The sequence below is a fragment of the Hyla sarda genome, chromosome 1 (genome assembly GCF_029499605.1).
Source record: "Hyla sarda isolate aHylSar1 chromosome 1, aHylSar1.hap1, whole genome shotgun sequence".
In the NCBI taxonomy this organism is placed as follows: Eukaryota; Metazoa; Chordata; class Amphibia; order Anura; family Hylidae; genus Hyla; species Hyla sarda.
The window spans coordinates 302,376,492-302,400,650 of NC_079189.1; the positions used below are offsets into that span (position 1 = coordinate 302,376,492).

The 24,159-nt window shown below is 43.3% G+C and overlaps 1 protein-coding gene across 7 annotated transcripts in view; it reads right to left on the reverse strand.

Annotated features, from left to right (window-relative positions):
- LOC130305983 (N-acetyllactosaminide beta-1,3-N-acetylglucosaminyltransferase 3-like) overlaps positions 1-24,159 on the reverse strand; it is a 39,730-nt gene that overhangs the window by 5,752 nt on the left and 9,819 nt on the right. The gene's annotated exons all lie outside the window — the stretch shown is intronic.

Sequence of the window (24,159 nt, forward strand, 5' to 3'; positions counted from 1 at the left end):
TGGACCTACAGAATAGAGATAAGGTGTCATTTTTACCAAAATATGCACTGCGTAGAAACAGAAGCCCCCAAAATTACAAAATGGCGTTTTTCTTCTATTTTGTCGCACAATTATTTTTTTTCTCCGTATTACCGTGGATTTTTGGGTAAAATGACTGATGTCACTGCAAAGTAGAATTGGTGATGCAAAAAATAAGCCATAATATGGATTTTTAGGTGAAAAATTTAAAGGGTTATGATTTTTAAAAGGTAAGGAAGAAAAAACGAAAATGCAAAAACCCTGCGTCCTTAAGGCGACAAAGTTAAAAGGGTACTCCAGTGGAAAACTTTTTTTTTTCCTTTAATCAACTGGTACTAGAAAGTTAAACAGATTTGTAAATTACTTCTAATTAAAATCTTTATCCTTCCAGTACTTATTAGCGGCTGTTTTACAGAGAAAGTTCTTTTGTTTTTGGATTTCTTTTTTTTTCTGTCCACAGTGCTCTCTGCTGACACCTCTGTATCAGGAACTGTCCAGTGCAGCATAGGTTTGCTATGGGGAGTTGCTCCTGTTCTGGACAGTTCCCGATACGGACAGTGGTGTGAACAGACAGCACCGTGGACGGGGAAAAAAAAGAAATCCAAAAAGAAAAGAAAAGAACTTTCTCTGTAGTATATAGCAGCTAATAATTACTGGAAGGATAAAGATTTTATTTTAATAGAAGTAATTTACAAATCTAACAAATTACACCTTGTTCACACTGGTGTGGTGCGGGGTGGCGTCCGTTGCTGCCGTGGCGCTGTGTCTGCGGGCGGGTGCGGCCTATTGACTGGTTTGAGAGGCTTGGGGCCTCTCTGCCAGTGGGTCGCTCCCCCCCCCCCCTGTGAGCACCTGTGTCGCGGCGGTGGTGGTCGCCGCCCGGTGCTACGCCATTTTATGCTAGGGACGTTAGGGACCCACTCTGGTTAGGTGGCCTTGACGTGGCGAGTGGGCTGGTACTTTTTGATCAAAAATGTATACTAACAACCTGTTAGTTTTTGATATTGTGCTGAGAAGCAATCAGATCATTATACAAGATTGTAGATGTGCGCTATGTCTGTATTCTACTCAAATTCATATTGTGATTTCTATCCTTTCTTTTTTTTTTTTTTGAACATGTGTTGCACTCTTCCCCACCCCCTCAGCCCAAACCTATATATGTGGTAATTAGCCACACTAGGGCCATTTCACTCCTAGCAGCCTCCCAGTCTGACTGGGAGAGCAAGGTAAGTGAGCCATTACACCTTGTTCACACTGGCGTGGTGCGGGGTGGCGTCCGTTGCTGCCGTGGCTCTGTGTCTGCGGGCGGGTGCGGCCTATAGACTGGTTTGAGAGGCATTGTGGCCTCTCTGCCAGTGGGTCGCTACCCCCCCCCCCCCCCCCGTGGGCACCTGTGTCGCGGCGGTGGTGGTCGCCGCCCGCTGCTACGCCATTTTATGCTAGGGACGTTAGGGACCCACTCTGAATAGGTGGCCTTGACGTGGCGAGTGGGCTTGTACTTTTTAATCAAAAATGTATACTAACAACCTGTTAGTTTTTGATATTGTGCTGAGAAGCAATCAGATCATTATACAAGATTGTAGATGTGCGCTATGTCTGTATTCTACTCGAATTAATTTACAAATCTGTTTAACTTTCTGGCACCAGTTGATTAAAAAAAATAAAAAGTTTTCCACCGGAGTACCCCTTTAATGCCTTGTGAATGCCATTCATAATACCGTTTCATTAACATTATATTTCAATAGGTCGAGGATTTACAACAAGGCGATAAATATGTTTATGTTTGTTTTTGTTTACATTATTTTATTTGAAAAAATGGGAAAAGGGAGGGATTTAAACTTTTATTAGGGAAGGGGCTTACTCACATTTACTAGCATTTGTTTGTAAAAAAATGTTTAAAAATTTTTCAGTCCAAGTTTTACTTACACCTGCCTCCTTTCCTGCACTGCTCCCTTGCTCTGCATGTGGTCGGCGCTCTAGTACTATAGGAGCAGCAGAATTCAGGTGACTTCTGCAGCCAATAAGCAGCTTCTGTGGTAACGCTCCATACTCAGGAGTACAGAGTGTCACAATATGGCTGCTGAATGGTTGTGACCATCACGTGACACTGATGTACCAACAGAAGACATCCCTGCTGTACACTGGAACGCCAGTTGAAGAAATCTGGAAGGAGATTTATCAAGCTTCGTAGTAGGTTTTTTTTTTTTGCGTAAAAAAGTTGCACATACTTGTGAGCCTTTTCTATACATGCTGCAACTTTTAGATTTTTAATTACTTAATTACGTATTCATTTTTATTACGTAGTAATTTTTTTATTTTTACTTTACAGCGGTCATGTATTCATAAAATGTGATAGTCGCTATTTGTGAAGAAAAAAAGTTGCATCTTCATTTAATAGTGGCATATGTATTCCAGGTCCAACCTGGCTTACAGAAAGTGCATACGTCTGCAGAAAATGATATTAACACCCACTATAACAACTGTTCTTGTTCTGCATCATGAAACAAAGCTACTACATTAATGTTAATTATAGAAAAAAATTAATTATATAACTAATAACTTAATTTTAAGAAACATCCATAGTAATACAGCTTCATGCACATTTTGGGGTGGGTAACGTAACAAGCCGTTTTTCTTTTTTGTGGTTTCACTATTGTTTATATGCCTGTTGGTGCTGCGCTGTCTTCCTTCCTGACGTAAACTCCAGCCTCAGAGCAGCGACGCAAGACTCCGCCCACCAACGTCACAAAATGCGAGCTCAAAATTAAACAAAAAAGCCTCGATTGTATGGATATTCATATGTTTTTAACATTGTTTAATTTCTGAGGAGGGTGGATGGGTTGTTCCGGGATAGTTGGAGTGCAGTTTTTTAGTGCCAGGCATAGGGGAGAGATTAGGGGACACTAATGACTGTGACAAATGGAGAGGGGAGAGATGAGGGGGACACTAATGACTAATCATATAATGTCACATAACGTCCCGTTGCATCATGTGACATTTTGCATCCTGGCTCCTAACTTTTTTTTCCCTGGATACTAGATTAACAAATCTGTCAAGCTCTGCTACATGGAACAATTACCGGCAAACACTGAACAATGCTATGCTATAGCATCACATTGATCAGTGTTATCAGCGCTCTGCTTCCCTAGACCGCAGGAAGAAGATCGGACAACAAAGTGGCAGGTAGGGAACCTCTGGCCGTCATGCAGGCTGGTCGGATTGTCGCCAATTAGCTTCCTCAAAGCACAATCAAGTTTGATCATGACATGCAGGTGAAAATTCGCCGCAGATTACATTGAAGTCAATGCAATCTGCTGCAGGCTTTTCAGCGACGGAAAACCTGTCATGGCGCAAACCTGCTGCTGGAAACTTGCTCTAAATCTTGCACGTGGGAATGAATCCTAAGGGAGTTTTCTGCCAATTTCTGCACAGCAAAGTGAAAATCTACAAGATGATGGACATGTTGCAGCTTTGCAAATGTACAGTATACCCTAAAAACACCATTCACATATGTTGTAAATTGATCATAGTTCCACCACGTCTGACAAACGTCTAATATTAGTTAAAGGGGTACACTAACATTAAATTTTTTTTATTTTATGAATATGTCTTTTCTGTCTGACCACAGTGCTCTTTGCGGACACCTCTGTCCATGTCAGGAACTGTCCAGAGCAGAAGAGGTTTGCTATGGGAATTTGCTCCTGCTCTGGACAGTCAAGATACATTAAGGGTACATTCCCACACGGCGTATTTGCTGCTGCGTATTTTATTTTCTCTGTTGAAGTCAATGGGTAGGAAAATACGCAGCACCAAATATGCAGCAAAATACGCCGTGTGGGAACGTACCCTAATAGTCCAAAGCAATTCACAGAGTTCTATGCAATCTTGTGGACTGCAACAGTCAATCAATAGTTAAAATCATTCTTGTAGCTCTACAAAAAGTGTAGCCTTGGCCTAACAATTTTCTTGTCTTCTTCACTAAAAACTAGGGAAGGATATATGTAAATGAGTGTTAGTAATAGGAAGCAGAGGGGTAGGTTTAATAGAACTTATTTTGGTTGGGGGACATTTACAAATAAGGTACTGCAGGGTTCATTACTGGAGTCCCTTCTTTTCAACATGTTTATTAACCCCTTGAAGGGTGCCATGGTACTTAGCATACAGTAACGTACAAGTACCACAATCGCCGTGTCGGAACAAGCTGGCTGCTGTTATCAGCAGCTGGGACCTTATGGATAATGGCGGGCACAAGCAATCAAGCTGATGTCTGCATTAACCCTTTAGATTCAGTGATCAATACTGCTCACCTGCATCTGCACCCGGTGGGCCATCCGCAGCATAAATATAGGGGTCCAATGAGTCAAGATGGGGCTGTATGTGGGTCATTGGGTCATTTTTGAGCTGTTATTGTTATTTATTATGACGGCACCATTTGATCACTTTTTATACATTTTTTGTAACCAAAAATCTGCAGTGCTGGTGATTTTCTTTTTACACTTGCACTGTTTACCATGGGGGATCATTAACATTGACTCATTGGACCACCTGCAGCACAATTCTGGGGGTCCGATGAGTCCAGATGACAGCCACCATCTCCACATCGCTCTGCTGCCCTCCACTGCAGGGATGTGGAATTCTTATCGCCCGACGCCCGGGACATGCAGGGGTCAAAAAATGGCAATTAAAAAAAATCGAAAAAGTTTAGAATTTTTTTTTTAATTAGTAAAACATGACGGAAACTATACAAATCTGGTATTGCTGTAATCAGGCCGACCTAAAGTATCAAAACAACATGTTAGCTTAACCACAAGGTAAATAGCGTAGAATAGAAAAACCAAATAATTGGCAAAATTATCTATTTCACTTCACAGATTATATATATATATATATATATATATATATATATATATATATATATACACACACACACACACACACACACACTGCTCAAAAAAATAAAGGGAACACTTAAACCACACAATGTAACTCCAAGTCAATCACACTTCTGTGAAATCACTCTGTCCACTCAGGAATCAACACTGATTGACAATTAATTTCACATGCTGTTGTGCAAATGGAACAGACAACAACAGGTGGAAATTATAAGCAATTAGCAAGACAACCCCAATAAAGGAGTGACCACAGACCACTTCTCAGTTCCTATGCTTCCTGGCTGATGTTTTGGTCACTTTTTAATGCTGGCGGTGCTTTCACTCTAGTGGTATCATGGTATCATGAGACTGAGTCTACAACCCACACAAGTGGCTCAGGTAGTGCAGCTCATCCAGGATGGCACATCAATGTGAGCTGTGGCAAGAATGCTTGCTGTGTCTGTCTCCAGAGCATGGAGGCGCTACCAGGAGACAGGCCAGTACATCAGGAGACATGGAGGGAGGCCTGTGGAGGGCAACAACCCAGCAGCAGGACCGCTACCTTGTGTGCAAGGAGGAGCACTGCCAGAGCCCTTCAAAATGACCTCCAGCAGGCCACAAATTAGCATGTGTCCACTCAAACTGTCAGAAACAGACTCCATGAGGGTGGTATGAGGGCCCAACGTCCACAGGTGCTTACAGCCCAACACCGTGCAGGACGCTTTGCATTTGCCAGAGAACACCAAGATTGGCAAATTCGCAAAAGAGTGAAGACATGACATAGTCTGTAGACACCGTGGAGAATTTTCTGCTGCCTGCAACATCCTCCAGCATGACCGGTTTGGCGATGGGTCAATAATAGTGTGGGGTGGCATTTCTTTGGGGGGGGGGGGGGGGGGGCTGCACAGCCCTCCATGTGCTTGCCAGAGGTAGCCTGACTGCCATTAGGTACAGAGAGGAGATCCTCAGACCCCTTGTGAAACCATATGCTGGTGCGGTTGGCCCTGGGTTCCTCCTTATGCAAGATAATGCTAGACCTCATGTGGCTGGAGTGTGTCAGCAGTTCCTCCAAGAGGAAGGCATTGATGCTATGGACTGGCCCGCCCGTTTCCCAGACCTGAATCCGATTGAGGACATCTGGGACATCATGTCTGCATCCACCAACGCCATGTTGCACCACAGACTGTCCAGGAGTTGGCGGATGCTTTTAGGACTTGTTTTAAGGACATTAAAAACAAAAATGTAGCCAGCACCTAAACCCAATACAGGGGTGCACGCTGCTGTCAACAAAATGGAGGCTCTTAGCGCCCTTTTTGATCAAAACCTGTCCCCCCCATCCACCACGTGGAGGTGGCCTCATATCGGATGGGACCCTAACATTCACTAACCTCAGGCTGGGTGACATGCTGGATCCACTAACAACCTAAAACATAATGAGTGTAAAAGCGTAAATTGGTCCGGACAAGTGGCTCGTCATGAGGGACAAGTAGATTTTGCTCCGTTTCAGACACGTGGACAAGTAGTTTTTTATTAAATTTCCACACCCCTGCACTGGTATTGTCTACCTCCTGGACTATACAAATAAATAACAGTTATTACTGATCAGTGGAATGGCAATGTGGCAAATCTAAAAAGTAATATATATTTTTTAACCCCTTAAGGACTAATTTTGGCATTAAAGGAGTACTTTACTGACCAGCATTCGGAAGTAAATGCAGGTCCATGGGAGGGGGCATCACGCCCCCTTCCATTGACTTGCATTGAGAGGGTGTGGCCATGATGTCAAGAGGGACGTGGCCGACCCCCGCAGAACGAAACAGCGTTCGGAACATTTGCTTCCGAATGCTGGCCAGTGGAGTACCCCCTTAAAGGGGTTATCCACCATAAGTTGATTTTAGTACGTACCTGCCAGACAGTAATGGACATGGTTAGGAAGGATCTGCGCTTGTCTTCAGCTAAATGGCTATGTTATGAGATTACCATAACACTGTGGCTAGCTTTTAGTGAACTGGTATTTCCTTTTTGAGTTTTCTTCTTTGCCTACAAATCCCACAATTCCATTTCCTTCCTCCCACACAGCCACCCCATCCATTGAACCATAAATGAGCTGCATCCATTCAAAAGACCTGTGGTTTTCAATCAGGGTGCCTACAGCTGTTGCATTAGTTGCAGATTGCTCTCTCCACCCATTGAAGCAGACAGGCTCCCTGTCTTCAGCTGACTAGTGAGGTCAGGTCTCGGACGCATTTTAACCTGGGAAAAATCTGAGACAGTCATTTTGTATGCTGTTAAAAATAAATATTGGGGTGAAAATCACATAAGAATTGTGAGAAAAAAATCACACTATAGAGACACTATATTATGAACTACAGTAACTTTACAGCCCCTGTAGCATAGTCAAATAAAAAAAAAAATTCCTGGAATACCCCTTTAAAGGGGTATTCCGCCCCTAGACATCTTATCTCCTATCCAAAGGATAGGGGATAAGATGTCAGATCGCCGCGGTCCTGCTGCTGGGGACCCCTGGGATCCCCGCTGCGGCACCGCACTATCATTACAGCACAGAGCGAGTTCGCTCTGCACGTAATGATGAGCAGTACAGGGGCCGGAGCATAGTTACGTCACGGCTCCGCCCCTCGTGACGTCACGGCCCACCCCCTTTCAATACAAGTCTATGGGAGGGGGCGTGGCGGTCGTCACGCCCCCTCCCATAGACTTGCATTAAGGGGACGGGCTGTGATGTCACGAGGGGCGGCGCCATGACGTCACGCTGCTCCGTCCCCCGTATTGCCAGTCATTACGCACAGAGCGAACTTGCTCTGTGCTGTAATGATAGCGCGGTGCCGCATCGGGGATCCCAGGGGTCCCCAGCAGCGGGACCGCGGCATACTGACATCTTATCCCCTATCCTTTGGATAGGGGATAAGATGTCTAGGGGCGGAGTACCCCTTTAAAGGACTCAGACAATTTTTCTGCTTTCGTTTTTTTTCCTTAAAATCATAACACTTTCAATTTTGCACCTACAGTACAGACCCATATAAGGGCTTGTTTTTTGCGTTACCAATTCTACTTTGTAATGACATCACTTACTTTATAACAATCTGCAGCATTGTTTGTGGAATGAAATAAAAAAAAAAACGGCCATTTTGTAAAATTATGTGGGCTTCCATTTCTATACAGTGCATTTTTCGGTAAAAATTTACACCTTATCTTTATTCTGTAGGCCCATACTGTTACAAGGATACCCAATTTATGTTGGTTTTATTTTATCTTCTTTAAAAAAAATAACTACATGCACCTGTATGCCCTGCGCTTGCTATGACACGGTCTCACGAGTTGACCCTGCGTCATAGCAGGGTCGACCCAGCGGCTATCAGCCTCTGGGACCCGAGTCTAATACTGGAAATCACCGATCACAGTGATGCCCGGCATTAACCCCTTAGACGCCGCAATTAAAGTTGATTGCAGTGTCTAAAATCAAAATTCCCTGCAGCTTAGCGGAGGTGATCGGGACCACCACGGTAAAAATGTGGTGTCCCGATCAGCTGAGATGACGGCGGGAGGGCCCTTACCTGCCTCCTCGCCATCCGATCTGTTCCTTGATGCTCCAGGCAGCCTCAGCCGCCTGGAGCAATCCAGCACAGATAACACTGATCAATGCTATGATATGGCATATCATTGAACAGTGTATGCAATCCAGGATTGCATGTAATAGTCCCCTATAGGACTTTTCCATAAAAAAAAAATAAGTTAACAAAAATAAACATACATATGTGATATCGGCGCATGTGTAAATGTCATAACTATAAAAAATATCAAAGTCCAAAATTGCGTATTCGTGGTCATTTTGTATACCCTAAAAAAAATGTGTAAAAAGCAATCAAAATGTCCCATCAAAACAAAAATGATACTGATAAAAACTACAGATCATATAACAAGAAATGAGACCTCTCACATTCCCGTATACGGAAAAATAAAAATTTTAAATGTACTAAATTTTGTGCAATTTTTTAACAGAAGTAAAACAAAATCATACCTACACATTTTTTTTAGGGTATACAAAATGACCACGAATACGCAATTTTGGACTTTGATATTTTTTATGTTGGGTATCATTTTAATCCTATGGACCTACAAAATAAAGAGAAGGTGTCATTTTTACCGAAAAGTTCACTACGTAGAAACAGAAGCGGCTAAAAATTACAAAATGGCATTTTTTTTTTCAATTTTGTTCCCCAAAAAATTTTCTTTTTGGTTTTGTCATAAATTTTGTGCTACTTAGCACACAGTAACGTACATGTACCAGAATCATTGTGTCGGAACAAGCTGGCTGCTGTTATCAGCAACTGGGACCTTATGGATAATGGCCGACACAAGCAATCAAGCTGATGTCTGCATTAACCCTTTAGATTCAGTGATCAATACTGATCACCTGCATCTGCACCAGGTGGGCCACCCGCAGCACAAATTGTGTCCTTAACAGGTTGTGTTACAATGTTACTTAACAGGTTACAATATTGTGTCTATGATCCCGTATGGTGAACAGCGTATATACATAAAAAATACCAAAGCCCAAAATTGTTGATTTTATGAATAATAAGTAAACCAAAAGGCCCATATACACAAATGTGGTAAAGATAAAAACTACAGATCACAATGCAAAAAAATGAGTACTCATACAGCTCTGTATATGAACAAATAAAGCTATAAAGGTCCGAATAGGGAAATTTAAAACAAACTTGTTTTGCTAAAAAAAAAAAAAAGTTTGACTAACATGTCAGTTTTACTGTAAAATGCACAGAACAAAACCCTCCAAAATTTTAGTTTTCTTTTTAATTTCCCATCACAAATAATATTATTTTTAGCTGTGCCATACATTTTATGGTAAAATAGGTGTCATTACAAAGTACAACTGGTCGCACAAAAAACAAGCCCTCATATGGGACTGTGGATGTGAAAATAAAGAGTTATGCTTTTCAATCCCTGTACCTGTACGCCCGTGGGAATTCCAGTCCCCGCCCTGTGCCAACCCCTGGGGGGGTCCCGAGATCGGATCGGCGATTCCGGACTGATCAGGTCTGTGGCAGTGCTGGGTAGTATGACCAAAAATGTATATCGCAGTATTTTTGTAAGTTATGGCGGTTCCACGGTATTTAACGGTATCCCCACCCCCCTGTGCTTTAAATGAATGAGAAGCCAGTTGCTGTGCTTTAAATGGTTAAGTTGCTGTCCACTGCACTTTAAATGGTTAAGTTGCCACCAGCTGCGCTTTAAATGGTTAAGTTGCCCGCTTCCTGCGCGTTAAATGAATGAGAACGGGGAGAACATATGATTATTTCCCCGATGTGGGGACATCCACTGCGGTTGATAATTCATTCATTCATTCATTCGAGGGAGGAGGGGCCGGTATTGCGGTATTGGAAAAATTCATATCGTGCAGGAATAACATACCGCTATTCGGTATGAACCGGTATACCGCCCAGCACTAGTCTGTGGTGACCCGATCGCCGGAAAATAGGGATGATCGGAGCTGTCAGAGACAGCTCCAACCATCCTGAAGGATAGGAGCAAGGTGGCAGGGGAGCCACCTCCTCCTATCCCCTTCCACTGGTCGGTCAGGAGTGACCGACCATTGGCAGTGGGGGGCGAGGGGTTCAAGTTGAAATCCCCGCTCTGCCCGCCCCTAGATGTCCAGGCAGAGCGGGGGGGGGGGGGGGGAGAAGGACATGGTGCCATGGGACTAAGGGACCGGCGATCAAGGTGGGGCCGCCGGCAGTTAGGAGGCGGAGGCAGCAGTGAAGATCAGTGGTAAGTGATCTTCAGTGCTGCCTTCCAGGAATTGCCAAACTACAATTCCTAGCATTGGGGTCTTTGGCTGTCTGGGCATGCTGGGAATTGTAGTTTGGCAACTCCTAGAAGGCAGCAGTGAAGATCACTTACCACTGATCTTCACTGCCGCTGCCCCCTTTGGAAACACTGCGCTTCCTCCTTTGGAAACACTGCGTTAAGTAACAAACTCTGTGTTTTGCAACCAGTGTGCCTCCAGCTGTTGCATAACTACAACCCCCAGCATGCACGGACAGCCAAAGGGCATGCTGGGAGTTGTAGTTTTGCAACAGCTGGAGGTTTGCCCCCTCCTCCCGCCCCCCCATGTGAATGAACAGGGAACATTCACACGGGGGGTTTATAGGGCACTGATCTGCGCTTTAACGCATCAATATTGCAGGTGATCTCATTAAAATTATTAATATTGCACTGAAGAGATAATGAGATTAAAATGTAACATTTATTCAATTCACTATTAAAACTCCAGGTATATAGAAAGTAGTATGAAAAACATATCTCAGTATGCCGCCATCATGTCGTCCACATAATAAACATTTATATACAATAGCAGTCTATTTCCCAGGACAGAACAGTCAGGTAGTTTGCAGATGTAAACATCCAACACTTGTAATACTGTATCCACAGATCAAGTCATATAGCTCCAAATGTATGTAAACCATCCATATATGGCATGAATCCGGCAACCTTAGACAGTTCAAGACAGCATATCTGATGTTTTTCTCTCTCTGCGGCTTAAGTCACATTATTCAGTGTCCTCCACAATTTTGCATCATAGATATCTTATTAATATTGCACTATTAATTGTTATAGCGGTCAGAGAAATATATATTTGTTATTGCACTTTCAAGTCTATTATTGGATCACAAAAGGCAGTCCATAGATCATATTTGTATAGATATCCATAGAGTCCCAAAGGCTTGGTTAAAGTGCAATATGCAGAAAAAGGTGCTGTCATTGGATACAGAAAAAATAACATGTGTTCCTGGTACTTGCTTCAATGTGGTCAGTTAACGCTGGTATAGCTATTCAGATCCACAGGTGGGCATTACTTGCGATTTACAGTGAGTTTAACAAGTTTGAGATGCAGCTAATTTTCTCTCGCTGTGAACCCCCGCCCATGTGAATGTAAAAACACTACACTAACACAAAATAAAAAGTAAAAGCACTACATATGCACACTCCCCTACACCGTTACACACACACACACAAATAAAAAAATAAATGTCTCGTACGACACTGTTTCCAAAACGGAGCCTCCAGCTTTTGCAAAACAACTCCCAGTATTGCCATTGACTGTCCTGGCAGGCTGGGAGTTTTGCAACAGATGGAGGCACCCTGTTTGGGAAACAGTGCCGTAGGGTAATTTTGGTATCGGAGGCAAGACTAATTCTTGCATCCGGGTCCATCCTATGCAAATCCCTTATTTAGGCCTCAAATGCGCATGGCGCTCTCTCACTTCAGAGCCCTGTCGAATTTCAAGGTAACAGTTTGGGGCCACATATTGGGTATTTCTGTACTTGGGAGAAATTGTGTTACAAATTTTGGGGGGCTTTTTCTCCTATTACCCCTTATGAAAAGGTAAAGTTGGGGTCTACACCAGCATGTTATTGTAAGAAAAATGTTTACACTAACATGCTGGTGTTGCCCCATACTCTTCATTTTCCCAAGATGTAAAAGGGAAAAGAAGACCCCCAACATTTGTAACACAATTTCTTCTGAGTACGGAAATACCCCATACTCAGGGGTGAGAGCGCCATATACATTTGAGGTGATTTGCACAGAGGTTGCTGATCGTTACAGCGGTTCTGACAAACACAAAAAAAAAAATACACATGTGACCCCATTTTTGGCTCACTATTCCCCTTATGTTCCGTGAGGGGTGTAGTTTCAAACACTCCACAGGTGTTTGACGAATTTTCGTTAAAGTTGGATGTGAAAATGAAATTTTTAAATGTTTTCACTAAAATGCTGGTGTTATCCCAAATTTTTCATTTTCACAATGGGTAATAGTAAAAAAGCCCCCCAAAATTTGTAACACCATTTCATCTGAATATATACAGTGCATAGTGTAAGTATTCGGCCCCCTTGAACTTTTCGACCTTTTGCCACATTTCAAGCTTTAAACAAAGATATAAAACTTAAATTTTTTGAAGAAGAATCAACAACAAGTGGGACACAATCATGAAGTGGAACGAAATTTATAGGATACTTCAAACTTTGTTAAATAAAAAACAGAAAAATTGGGCGTGCAAAATTATTCAGCCCCTTTACTTTCAGTGCAGCAAACTCTCTCCAGAAGTTCAGTGAGGATCTCTGAATGATCCAATGTTGCACTAAATAACTAATGATGATAAATAGAATCCATCTGTGTGTAATCAAGTCTCCGTATAAATGCACCTGCACTGTGATAGTCTCAGAGGTCCGCTAAAAGAGCAGAGAGCATCATGAAGAACAAGGAACACACCAGGCAGGTCCGAGATACTGTTGTGGAGAAGTTTAAAGCCGGATTTGGATAGAAAAATATTTCCCAAGCTTTTAACATCCCAAGACCACTGCAGACCACTGCAAATCTACGAAGACCTGGCCGTCCCTCTAAACTTTCAGGTCATACAAGGAGAAGACTGATCAGAGATGCAGCCAAGAGACCCATGAACACTTTGGATGAACTGCAGAGATCTACAGCTGAGGTGGGAGACACTGTCCATAGGACAACAATCAGTCGTATACTGCACAAATCTGGCCTTTATGGAACAGTGGCAAGAAGAAAGCCATTTCTTAAAGATATCCATAAAAAGTGTTGTTTAAAGTTTGCCACAAGCCACCTGGGAGACACCAAACATGTGGAAGAAGGTGCTCTGGCAACAATGCAAAATGTTATGTTTGGCGTAAAAGCAACACAGCTCATCACCCTGAACACACCATCCCCACTGTCAAACATGGTGGTGGCAGCATCATGGTTTGGGCCTGCTTTTCTTCAGCAGGGACAGTGAAGATGGTTAAAATTGATGGGAAGATGGATGAAGCCAAATACAGGACCATTCTGGAAGAAAACCTGATAGAGTCTGCAAAAGACCTGAGACTGGGACGGAGATTTGTCTTCCAACAAGACAATGATCCAAAACATAAAAGCAAAATCTACAATGGAATGGTTCACAAAAAACATATCCAAGTGTTAGAATGGCCAAGTCAAAGTCCAGACCTGAATCCAATCAAGAATCTGTGGAAAGAACTGAAAACTGCTGTTCACAAACGCTCTCCATCCAACCTAACTGAGCTCGAGCAGTTTTCCAAGAAGAAATGGGCAAAAATGTCAGTCTCTCGATGTGCAAAACTGATAGAGACATTCCCCAAGCGACTTACAGATGTAATCGCAGCAAAAGGTGGCGCTACAAAGTACCGTATTTATCGGCGTATAACACGCACTTTTTAGGCTAAAATTTTTTGCCTAAAGTCTATGTGCGTGTTATACGCCGATACACCCCCAGGAAAGGCAGGGGAGAGAGGCCGTCGCTGCCGCATCTCTCCCCCTGCCTTTCCTGGGGTCTAGAGCCCTGCTGCCGGCCCTTCTCTCCCCCTGGCTATCGGCGCCGCTGCCCGTTTTGTCCCCCTGACTATCGGTACCGGCGCCCCATTGCCGGCGCCGATAGCCAGGGGGAGAGAAGCGGCAGCGGAACCCATTGCCGGCGCTGCTGCCCCGTTGCCTCCCCCCATCCCCGGAGGTGCATAGCCGTGCAGTGCATAGCAACGACGCAGGGGACGCACGCCGGAGGCCTGAAGCAGCACGGACCCGACCCCGGCAACAGGTAATTATGCCACCGGGGATGGGGGAGGCAACGGGGCACCGGCAATGGGTGCCGCTGCCCCTTCTTTCCCCCTGGCTATCGGAGCCGGCAGTGGGGCGCCGGCACCGATAGTCAGGGGGACAGAACGGGCAGCGGCGCCGATAGCCAGGGGGAGAGAAAAAAACTTTTTTTACCCAAATATCCTTGGTAAAATCCTTGCGTGTTATAGGCCGGTGCGTGGTATACCCCGATAAATACGGTATTAACTTAAGGGTGCTGAATAATTTTGCACGCCCAATTTTTTATTTCTTTTTTGTTAAAAAAAAGTTTGAAATATCCAATAAATTTCATTCCACTTTATGATTGTGTCCCACTTGTTGATTATTCACAAAAAATTACAGTTTTATATCTTTATGTTTGAAGCCTGAAATGTGGCAAAAGGTCGAAAAGGTCAAGGGGGCCGAATACTTTCATTATGCACTGTATCGACGAAAATTTACCACTAACATAAAGTAGACTGTCACGAAAAAACAAGCAAACAATCTCTGAATCAAATTCATAAGTAAAAGCATCCCAGAGTTATTAATGCTTAACCTCTTCAGGACATAGGGCGTATGGATACGCCCTGCATCCCGAGTCCTTAAGGACCGAGGGCGTATCCATACGCCCATGGGAATTCCAGCCCCCACCGCTAGCCGGTTGGGGACCGGAGCCGGATGCCTGCTGAAATCGTTCAGCAGGCATCCCGGCATATCGCCCAGGGGGGTCATTATGTCCCTCCATGTCGGCGATCGCCGCAGATCGCTGGACAATTCAGTCCAGCGATCTGCGGCGATTCCGGGTCAATCGGGTCTCCAGTGACCCGGAATTACTGGCTGTTCGGGGCTGTCTCTAACAGCCAGAGCCTGCAGGGGTGAGGTGACACTGGTGCCACCTCACGATCGCCCTGATTCGTCGGCCGGATTACCGGCCGACCAATCAGGGCGCCTGCTGCGGGTGTCACTCCCACAACCCGCTCCGCCCCTCTTCCAGAGGACGTGAGCGGGTGCGGGACGTGCACCCCGGGTGCTGGGGACCCCGATCCCCGGCGTCCCTGTTGGGATCGGGGCCCCAGGAGCAGCAGCGGCGGCGGGACTGACCTCACGCGGCTGGATCGTTGGAGGCGAGTGACAGCCTCCTGCTGTTGCTTAGCAACAGCTCCCAGCATGCAAAAAGGGCATGCTGGGAGCTGTAGTTATGCAACAGCAGGAGGCAGACCACCACAACTCCCAGCATTCCCTTATGGGCATGCTGGGACTTATGGTTTTGCAACAGCTGGAGGCACATTTTTTTCTATGGAAAAGTGTACCTTCAGCTGTTGTATAACTACAACTCCCAGCTTGCACAAACAGCTAAAGTGCATGCTGGGAGTTGTAGTGGTGCATCTGCTGGTTGCATAACTACAACTCCCAGCATGCCCGTTGGCTGTCGGTGACTGCTGAGAGTTGTAGTTTTGCAACAGCTGAAGGCACACTGGTTTTGAAACTCAGAGTTTTTTTTTTACCTAACTCAGTGTTTCACGACCGGTGTGCCTCCAGCTGTAGCAAACTACAACTCTCAGCAGTCACCGTACACCATGCACCGTACATGCTGGGAGTTGCAGTTTTGCAACAGCTGGAGGCACACTGGTTGTGAAACACTGAGTTAGGTCACAAACTCATTGATACATAACCAGTGTGCCTACAGTTGTTGCAAAACTACAACTCTCAGCAGTCACCGACAGCCAACGGGCATGCTGGGAGTTGTAGTTATGCAACAGCTGGATGTCCCCCGTCCCCCCCCCCCCCCCAATGTGAACGTACAGGGTACACTCACATGGGCGGAGGATTACAGTAAGTATCTGGCTGCAAGTTTGAGCTGCCGCAAACTTTCTGCTGCAGCTCAAACTGCCAGCGAGAAACTATTGTGAACCCCCGCCCGTGCGACTGTACCCTAAAGACACTACACTACCACAAAAAATAAAACGTAAAAAACACATACCCCTACACAGCCCCCCTCCCCTCCCCAATAAAAATGAAAAACGTCTGGTACGCCACTGTTTCCAGAACGGAGCCTCCAGCTGTTGCAAAACAACTCCCAGTATTGCCAGATAGCCACTGACTGTCCAGGCATGCTGGGAGTTTTGCAACAGCTGGAGGCACCCTGTTTGGGAATCACTGGCGTAGAATACCCCTATGTCCACCCCTATGCAAGTCCCTAATTTAGGCCTCAAATGCGCATGGCGCTCTCACTTTGGAGTCCTGTCGTATTTCAAGGTAACAGTGTAGGGTCACATATGGGGTATTTCTGTACTCGGGAGAAATTGTGTTACAAATTTTGGGGGGTATTTTCTGCTTTTACCCTTTTAAAAAATGTAAAATTTTTGGGAAAACAAGCATTTTAGGTAAAAAAAAAAATTTTTTTTTTACATATGCAAAAGTCGTGAAACACCTGTGGGGTATAAAGGTTCACTTAACCCCTTGTTACGTTCCCCGAGGGGTCTAGTTTCCAAAATGGTATGCCATGTGGGGTTTTTTTTGGTGTCCTGGCACCATAGGGGCTTCCTAAATGCGGCATGCCCCCAGAGAAAAATTTGCTTTCAAAAAGCCAAATGTGACTCCTTCTCTTCCGAGACCTGTAGTGCGCCAGCAGAGCACTTTTCACCCCCATATGGGGTGTTTTCTTAATCAGGAGAAATTGGGCTTCAAATTTTTAGGGGTATTTTCTGCTATTAACCTTTTTAAAAATTAAAAATTTTTGGGAAAACAAGCATTTTAGGTAAAAATATATATATTTTTTTTACATTTGCAAAAGTCGTGAAACACCTGTGGGGTATTAAGGTTCACATTATCCCATGTTACATTCCCCGAGGGGTCTAGTTTCCAAAATGGTATGCCATGTGGGGGGTTTTTGCTTCCTAAATGCAACATGCCCCCCAAAAACCATTTCAGAAAAACTTACTCTCCAAAATCCCCTTGTCGCTCCTTCGCTTCTGAGCCCTCTACTGCGCCCGCCGAACACTTTACATAGACATATGAGGTATGTCCTTACTCGAGAGAAATTGGGCTACAAATACAAGTAAAAATTTTGTCCTTTTACCCCTTGTAAAAATTCAAAAATTGGGTCTACAAGAACATGCGAGTGTAAAAAATGAAGATTGTGAATTTTCTCCTTCACTTTGCTGCTATTCGTGTGAAACACCTAAAGGGTTAAAACACTTACTGAATGTCATTTTGAATACTTTGGGGGGGTGTAGTTTTTATAAAGGGGTCATTTATGTGGTATTTCTAATATGAAGACCCTTCAAATCCACTTCAAAACTGAACTGGTCCCTGAAAAATAGCGAGTTTGAAAATTTTGTGAAAAATCGGAAAATTGATGCGGAACTTTGAAGCCCTCTGGTGTCTTCCAAAAGTAAAAACTCATAAATTTTATGATGCAAACATAAAGTAGACATATTGGAAATGTGAACCAAAAAAAATGTATTCGTAATATCCATTTTCCTTACAAGCAGAAAGCTTCAAAGTTAGAAAAATGCTAAATTTTCAAATTTTTCATCAAATTTACGGATTTTTCACCAAGAAAGGATGCAAGTATCGACAAAAATTTACCACTATGTTAAAGTAGAATATGTCACGAAAAAACAATCTCGGAATCAGAATGATAACTAAAAGCATCCCAGAGTTATTAATGTTTAAAGTGACAGTGGTCAGATGTGCAAAAAACGCTCCGGTCCTTAAGGCCAAAATGGGCTCTGTCCTGAAGGGGTTAAAGTGACAGTGGTCAGATTTGAAAAAAATGCTACAGTCCTTAGGGTCATAATGGGCTCCATCCCTAAGAGGTTAAATCAACTGATGCCAGAAAAATAAACAGATTTGTAAATGACATCTCTTTACAAATCTTAATCCTTCCAGTACTTATCAGCTGCTCTATGCTCTAGAAATAGTTATTTTCTTTTTGAATTTCTTTTCTGTCTGACACCTCTGTCCATATCATGAACTTATAAGTAATTTACAAATCTGTTAAACTTTCTGGCACCAGTTGATTTAAAAAAAAAAAAATAAATAAAGTTTTCCAGTGGAGTACCCCTTTTAAGGAAAAGTATCACGTTAAAAAATGTATCCCTTATCCGCAGGATGGGGATAAGTTTTAGATCAACGGGACACTGCAATCTCCTGTATGGGGCTGTGGCTCTCCCCGGAAACACAGCGGCGGCCAACACGCCCTCTCCATATATCTCCAAGGGTGCATTAACATCACGATTTTGGGCCATTTATATGGATACACCTTAATAAAATGGGAATGGTTGGTGATATTAACTTCCTGTTTGTGGCACATTAGTATATGTGAGGGGGGAAACTTTTCAAGATGGGTGGTGACCATGGTGGCCATTTTGAAGTCGGCCATTTTGAATCCAACTTTTGTTTTTTCAATAGGAAGAGGGTCACGTGACACATCAAACTTATTGGGAATTTCAACTGGCCAACGACGATCAATCCACTTTCCAGGAAACTGTTCATCTAGGAATGCTCGGACCTTGGATGGTGCACCACCACATTATGTTTGTCAGGTCCAACCATTCCTAGATGAACAGTTTCCTGGAAAGTGGATTGGTCGTCATGGGCCAGTTGAATGGCCCCCAAGGTCTCTCGATCTGACCCACTTAGACTTTTATCTTTGGGGTCATCTGAAGGCAATTGTCTATGCTGTGAAGATACGAGATGTGCAGCAACTGAAACTACGGACACTGGAAGCCTGTGCTAGCATTTCTCCTGCGTTGTTGCTATCAGTGTGGGAAGAGTGGGAGAAGAGGGTTGCATTGACAATCCAACACAATGGGCAGCACATTGAGCACATTTTATAAGTGGTCAAAAACTTGTAAATAACTCATGAAAGAGTAAAGTTACGTTAAAACCAAGCACATCATTGTTTTTCTTGTGAAATTCCCAATAAGTTTGATGTGTCACATGACCCTCTTCCTATTGAAAAAACAAGAGTTGGATTCAAAATGGCCAACTTCAAAATGGCCACCATGGTCACCACCCATCTTGAAAAGTTCCCCCCCCCCCTCACATATACTAATGTGCCACAAACAGGAAGTTAATATCACCAATCATTCCCATTTTATTAAGGTGTATCCATATAAATGGCCCACCCTGTACATCTCCCGTATACTGTTTTGTATAGGAAAACTGTATACAACCATATGGAAAATCATACACATAGACTTCCCATGCAAAAACATATGCAACAAGATGCATCCGGTTGTGTAAGTTTCTGGTCATGTACGGTTTTGTGTGTTTTTTTTACCGTACACAAAACTGAAGTCTGCTACAGTTTTGTGTCCTGTTTAAAAACCGTATACGTACCGTATACATTTTTAAAATATTGAAGTTAATGAAAAAACGGATGTGTCTGCTGTGCCATACAGTTTTTGGGATAAGTTTTTTTTTCTTGTACAAGGCATACCACACCTACTTTCCTAGGAATTTCAATAAAACAATTGGAACTTTATTGCACTAAAGTGTTAACCATAAAAAGTAGGGATGCGCCGAAAGGGAAATTTGGGGCCAAAACAAAAAATTTTGGCTGTGCTTGGCCGAAAACCGAAACTGCATTGCCCCGCCCCCTTTTTGTAATATAGTTTTTGTTACATTATATTACTTTTTGGGGATATGATGTGACCAAAACCAGCAATTTTTTAATTAAATTTTTTTTGGCGTTTACGATGCTCACAAGGCAGGACCAGAAACAAAATAATTTAATAGTTGGGACAATTACGCACGTGGCAACACCAAATATGTTTATTTTTCAATATTTTTTACATGGAAAATGGGAAAAGGAGGGTTTTTTCTTTACACTTTTAGTCCCCATAGGGGACTTTTAGGAGGACTCATTAGATTCCTCATACAGCACAATGGAGTTTCATAGAACCACATTGATCTGTGTGCTCTGCGATCATTTGGTTGAGTCTGCTTAGCCAGGCTTAATCAAATGAAGAGCCACAGACTCCAGGGAAGCAGAGGTAAGCCCTCTGGCTACCTCCACAGTGGTGACACCGGTGATAGGCAGAGCAGACGATCATGTAAGGAGCCCGGGCAGCAGGGAGAAGGCGGGCCTAGGCTCATTACATGACGAAATGGGGGAACGTTGGAAGTTGTATACGCCCATTCACGATCACGGCGCCGCGGGTGGGCGGGCGGTGATTGCATATTGCCAGGCACCCTCTGCAACTGTCTGGTGCGGAGCTCCGATCCTGACAGTTAACCCCTTTAGTAGTGCTGGGCAGTATACCGGTTCATACCGAATAACGGCATGTTTTTTTCTGTACGATATGAATTTTTCCTATACCGCAATACCGGTTGGGCCCCTCCCCCCTTCGAATGAATGAATGAATTATCAGTGCTGTCCCCCACATCGGGGAACTAATCATATGTTACCTGCAGGTGCTGCTCTCCCCGTCCTCCTGTGAGCCGCCGTCGCTTTAAATGAGTGAGTTGCGGGCGGTGCTGGAAATGATTAAAGGACATCTGTACTGATGAATTTTACATATTCCTGTGCCCGGTCTGCAAAAATAAACTTTGACTCAACTTCCTACGTTCCCCCGGTATCAGCCTCAAGGTCCTCCGCTGCGATCCTCATCCTACTTCCTGGGAACGGGAACGTCAGTTTATCACCGGCCATAGCAATGTCCCGCCCTGGCCGATGATAGGCTGAGTCATGTAAGGAGACGGCCGGGGGGGGGGGGGCGGGGAAATGGGGCAGGGGATGTGAAATACCATTAAATACTGTGGAACTGCCATAACTTACAAAAAAACCGTGATATGCATTTTTGGTCATAATGCCCAGCACTACCCTTCAGTGCTGCAGTCAGTATGACCGATCGCCGGTGACAGAGAGAGGGAGCTCCCTCTGTTCTCTAATGAGACTTCAAAACTTTTTTATTTTTCCGTATACGGGGCGGTATGAGGGATAATTTTTTGCGACGCGATCTGAAGTTTTTATCGGCACCATTTTTGTTTTGAGAGTTTTTGATCGCTTTTTATAAAAATTTTTAGAGTATAAAATGTGACCAAAAATATGCAATTTTGGACTTTTTGACGTATACTCCATTGATCGTACGGTTTAATATATTTTTATAGTTCGGATATTTATGCACACGGTGATACCACATATGTTTATTTTTACTTTTTTTATGGGAAGGAGGGGGGTGATTCAAAGTTATTACTGAAGGGATTAAATCACAATTTTTTTTTTACACTTTTTTCTAGTCCTCATAGGGGGACTATTACATGCAATACTTTGATTGCATACACTGAACAATGCTATGCCATAGCATAGCATTGATCAGTGTTATTTGTGCTCGATGTCCCGTTTTAGATGCTGTGATCATTTGAAGGGTTAATACCGGACATCAGCCCCATCGGCGGTGTCCAGTATTAGCCGCAGGTCCTGTTTGCTGATAGCAATCGGGACCCACCGGTATGATGCGCGCTCACCTGCTGAGCACGTGTCATACAGTGGGAGCCCGCAGTGGACATAATCACAGGTCCATTTGCGGGAAGGGGTTAAAGTGTCGCAAAGTTATAACAAAGTGGGACAGGTCAGATTTGAAAAATGGGCCTTGGTCCTTAAGGGGTTAAGGAATGTAACTAGCTACACTTTTTTGTCCAGTCATTATACAATTTTTTTGTCTACTTATCTGAACAGAATCTCCCTGAGCAGAGATAGCATGTCACATTTTGCTTATCACAGACAAATGACAATAGTTTAATGCAGCTTGTCTAAAAGGATCCTTACATAGACTTTATCAGCTTAGAAGACTATATTCACATCAGTGTTCCGAGCTCCATTCGCTGATTCTGCAATAATGACAACTTTAGCAAAGAAAAAAATCCTGCATGTCCGGGTTTTTCTCTGTTAAAAGGGGTACTCCGGTGGAAAACTTTTTTTTTTTTATATCACCTGGTGCCGGAAAGTTAAACAGATTTTAAATTACTACTATTAACCCCTTAACAAGCAAGAACATATACTTACATCCTTGGTCAGCTCCTGCAATATAACACGAGGTCACGCGGTGACCCCGTGTCATATCGGGTCGGTCCCGGCATGTAACTGAAGCCGGGACCAGGGGGCTAACCGCACTCTATTAACCCTTTAGACTCGGCGTTCAAAGTTGAACGCCGCGTCTAAAACTAAAGTAAAAGCTTTCCGGCTGCTCAGTGGGGCTGATCGGGACCACTGCAGTGAAAATGCGGTGTCCCAATCAGCTTGGATGCGAGGTCCTCTTACCTTCCTCCGGCGTGTTCGATCGGCGATTGATTGCTCCAAGCCTGCGATGCAGGCTTAAGCAATCGACCACCAATAAAACTGATCAATGCAAAGCTATGGCTTTGCAGTGAACGGTATATGAGATCAGTGTGCGCAGTGTTATATCCCCCTATGGGAGCTATAAAACTGCAAAAAGAAAAAGTGTAAAAAAATAAATAAATAAAAAAGTAAATAAATGTGATTTAACCCTTTCCCTAATAAAAGTCCAAATCACCCCCCTTTTCCCATTCCAAAAAAAAACAAAAACCATGTAAATAAAAATAAATATAAACATATGTGGTATCGCTGCGTGCGTAAATGTCCGAACTATAAAAAATATATCATTAATTAAACCGCATGTTCAATGGCGTACGCGCCCAAAAAATCCAAAGTCCAAAATATTTTTGGTCACTTTTTATATCATGAAAAAATGAATAAAAAGCTATCAAAAAGTCACATCAATACAACAATGGTACCGCTAAAAACTTCAGATCACGGCGCAAAAAATGAGCCCTCAAACCGCCCCATACGTGGTAAAATAGAAAGTTATAGGGGTCAGAAGATAAATTTTCCTGCATGTAGTTAGGATTTTTTCCAGAAGTACGACAAAATCAAACCTATATAAGTAGGGTATCATTTTAATCGTATGGACCTACAGAATAAAGATAAGTTGTAATTTTTACCGAAAAATGCACTGCGTAGAAACGGAAGCTCTCAAAAGTTACAACATGGCATTTTTTCTTCAATTTCATTGCACGATGATTTTTTTTTTTCCGTTTCGCCATAGATTTTTGGGTAAAATGACTGACATCATTACAAAGTAGACTTGGCGCAAAAAATAAGCCATAATATGGATTTTTAGGTGCAAAATTGAAAGGGTTATGATTTTTAAAAGGTAAGAAGAAAAAAACGAAAGTGCAAAAATGGAAAAACCCGTGGTTAAAAAATATGAATCCTTCTAGTACTTATAAGCTGCTGAATACTACAGAGGAAATTCTTTTTTTTTTTTGGAACACAGAGCTCTCTGCTGACATCATGACCACAGTGCTCTCTGCTAACACCTCTGTCCATTTTAAGAACTGTCCAGACTATGATAAAATCCCCATAGAAAACATATGCTGCTCTGGACAGTTCCTAAAATGGACAGAGATGTCAGCAGAGAGCATTGTGGTCATGATATCAGCAGAGAGCACTGTGTTCTAAAAAGAAAAGAATTTCCTCTGTAGTATTCAGTAGCTAATAAGTATTAGAAGGATTAATATTTTTTAACCACAGGTTTTTCCGTTTTTGCACTTTTTTTTTCTCCTTACCTT